This window comes from Medicago truncatula, chromosome 4, assembly GCF_003473485.1.
Source record: "Medicago truncatula cultivar Jemalong A17 chromosome 4, MtrunA17r5.0-ANR, whole genome shotgun sequence".
NCBI classification, from domain to species: Eukaryota; Viridiplantae; Streptophyta; class Magnoliopsida; order Fabales; family Fabaceae; genus Medicago; species Medicago truncatula.
In genome coordinates, this window is record NC_053045.1 from 15,771,560 (window position 1) to 15,774,932 (window position 3,373).

Below are 3,373 nucleotides of genomic sequence, written 5' to 3' on the forward strand. Positions count from 1 at the left end.
TGATTGAACCAACATGTCACTAACAAAGCTACATGGCATGTAATTTTACTGTTTAAATCACTGAGAGTTTCAGTATTTAAACTCTAATAACCAAATTCGTTAACGAGTTATGACTTGAACAAAATGACTAAACTTTACGAAATGTATTTATCCATCTCATCCTATATCTCAGGACCATAAGAAGCTATTTTGTAGGTTGTTATGAATTATGAAACTTGAAAGAACCCAAATCTTAATGCTAATTTGTTTTGAGAATTTACCTTGCATCAAAAGATAATATATTAACCATTATAGATCTATACTTTCTATTTTTTTTTACCATTAATATCTGTGAACTCAGTCTCAGTTCTTACAACATCCGAACTTCGTGGTACAATAATATTAAAAGAGAAAAAAATATCAACTATTGCAATAGAAGTAACATTAAACTCTTACAATAGAGATAGTGATCACACAATGAACCAGGTGCCTTTTTGACAGCATCCGTACAATATTTCCCCACAATATGGAAAAAAATTATCAACCATTACAATGGAAGCCCAAGTTAAGCTATCAGGTTCGGCATAAAGTTATTTTATTCAAGGGCATATAAAAGTTATGAAAGAGGAACCCCATGTTAAGCTTATATCTTTCACCTATATCAGATGCTTTGGTGTGGCTTTGACCAAGGGTCGTAATTTATTACCAAGAGTGCTAATAGGTGAACTAAATATCAAAGGTGTCTTCTCAGGTGGATCTAAATTCTGAACCTGAAGAAGCTGGAACAAGAAGGGGAAGAAGGAAAGATATGGATAATGCAGTTCTTGCTAAATGAACCAATGCCAATATTCTTACTATAAATGAATTGACTGAGCCAGAACAAGATCTTAGATATATCTAGACATTCTTATCAATGGATGGTAACATTGAGTCTTCAGAAGATGCCTTTGTCTTTGAAAATTACCATTATTTTCAATTCCCAAAAACAAAGGTAATTTCTGAAAACCCAAGTGATCATTCATCAATAAGACAAGGCCACCATAGATATCTACGAGCTAGTTCTATCTAAGTGAATTTATTATTAGGAAGCATATTGACCTTGGTTCCTTAAGAAGGAACTGCACTATATATATATATATATATATATATATATATATATATCTTTCCTTTTTCCCGTCATGTCCGAGTCTCTCCAAGTTTAGAATTTGGATCCACCAGAGTCGCCGCCTTTGATTGTAGTTCACCTATCAACACTTTTAGTAATGAATCATTGTCTTGTTTAAAGCCACAAAAAAGCATATGACATAAATGAAAGATGTGAGCTTAACTTGGGCTTTATTTTTCATTGCTATAATTTCCACTTGAATAGAAGAACTTTTTGTCGAACTTGATGGACCAACTTCACATATTAGTTGGAAATCACCGTCACACCGTAATGAAATTGAGACTTAACTTCTATCCATTCCCCTCTCAGATTTCTCTGGGAAATATAATTCATCGAACCATGGTTGATAAGTAAGTTCCTTCTCAATCTTCTCTAATAAGAATGGTTTTTCGGATCTTGAACTTCACAAAATCGGTTTGATAGTTCCCAGACCTGAAAAATAGAAGGAAATAAAAAAAAATGTATGAAAGTGTATTTTAGAAATCAAGTAATAAAGTAAAGAATGTAAAAGGTAAAACCCTTACCACTTGTATGAATATATGAAGAAAAAACCCTTACCTTATGCCCTGTTCTTTCTAGCTCAAGCTCTAGAATGGAGATCTACAGATCCTCAAGGAGATTTCACAAGGATTTGAATTAACCGCTTTAACAGAGAAAACCTTAATATTAGTGACAATCCATTAATTGGAGGAATATATATAAAAAAAATGGTGGAAATACTTTACCATTAAGATTACACGAAATTGGAGGAGATTGAAAAACTTAGAAATTGTTTAGATAAACAAGATGATGATATTGATGGTGAAGGTGGTATGTGTTTGAGAGTATGAGAGATGTGAGTGATAGGAGTTTGACGAAAAGTAAATTCTATAGAACCAATTTTATGAAAGAGAGAGGTAGATGAGGTGGTGTGACCAATGAGAAAGAGACAAATGTTGTCTTGGCCAATAGAAAAGTGGCATGTGTTGTCTTGACCAATGACAAAGAGGCTTCATTTGTCTTAGCCAATAAAAAGCAATGTGACTTGTCATAGACAATAAAAATAAAGGGGGTGTTGTCTTACCCAATGAGAACAAGACGTGTGGCATGAGAGAAAAACTTAGGAGGGAAATGAAATCCAAAATTCAAAAACGGCATTCAAATGAGGGTGCAATGATCTTTCATTAAAGTTATGAAATACAAAAATAAAAAAAAATAAAAAGGGTCTAATGCCTTGTATGAAAAGATGGAGGATGTCCAAGTTCATGATTAACTATTACATAGTCTTCTAATTATTAATGTTTTTCATAATATTTTTTTTTATAATATTAACTGAAGTATGTTATTATTATTAGAATTAAGAGTCTCCATTTAAGTTTTTTTTAATGCTTCATATAGGTATAGTCATAAGAAAAAGTCAAATGTATCTGATCTAAATTTTGACCAAATAGATTTCACTTAATTTTTTTACTTAAATTTAAGGATATTTTATATAAAGGTTTGACTACAATTTTTTTCAAATATATTGTGTGTTTTAATATTATACTAGTAATTTAAGGATGTTATTATTTTGTGAATTCATGAATTTCCATTTGTTTCATATTTAATACAAGAAAAACTCAATTGCGTATTTGATACTAGCTTAGACGAAAAACATTCGACTTTTTTTTTCTACTTCTATTTAAAATTGAAGGGGTATTTATTATTATTAAAAAAATTGTGAGAAATCCAATTTTTAAGAGCAACATTTATTTTTAGCTTACCATACTATTGGTACAAAGTTTCCACTCCAATTCAACTATAAAATATTAATTTCTATGCACCAATTACTAATTTTTTTTCAAATATGTGTTCAATAAAGTCATAATATTGTGTCAAGTTTTACTTTCATATGACATCTGTATGAATGTCTGCATATACGTATGACATTAAAATTTCATGAATAATTAATATACTTTAAATGATCTCACATTAGATGTGGAGGAGTTATGGTTCATAAATTTCAGATCTCTTTGTGAAATGTTCTGTGTTCAAACCCACCCATTGAAGTGCAATACTGACGGAACAATTGAGAGAGAACGTTGCTATTAATTATAGTCCTACATCAATCAAGAGACTAATAATATTTACTACACCTCTTTGTAGAGATTACCCAATTTACACATAAAATCATATTTAAAAGAGGAAATTATTGATGAGTTTCTTAGAGTTTACAACATTGTAAGCCCTCAAAAAAATTTCTTCAATGTA

At 30.6% G+C, this 3,373-nt stretch overlaps 1 long non-coding RNA gene across 1 annotated transcript; it reads right to left on the reverse strand.

The window, feature by feature from the left end:
• Nucleotides 1–381: 381 nt before the first annotated feature.
• LOC120580319 (uncharacterized) lies at nucleotides 382–1,998 on the reverse strand. The gene is made up of 3 exons (XR_005646042.1): nucleotides 1,870–1,998; nucleotides 1,703–1,787; nucleotides 382–1,576 (listed from the first exon to the last, which is right to left on the reverse strand). It is a non-coding gene; the product is annotated as an uncharacterized lncRNA (long non-coding RNA).
• Between the last annotated feature and the right edge of the window lie 1,375 nt (nucleotides 1,999–3,373).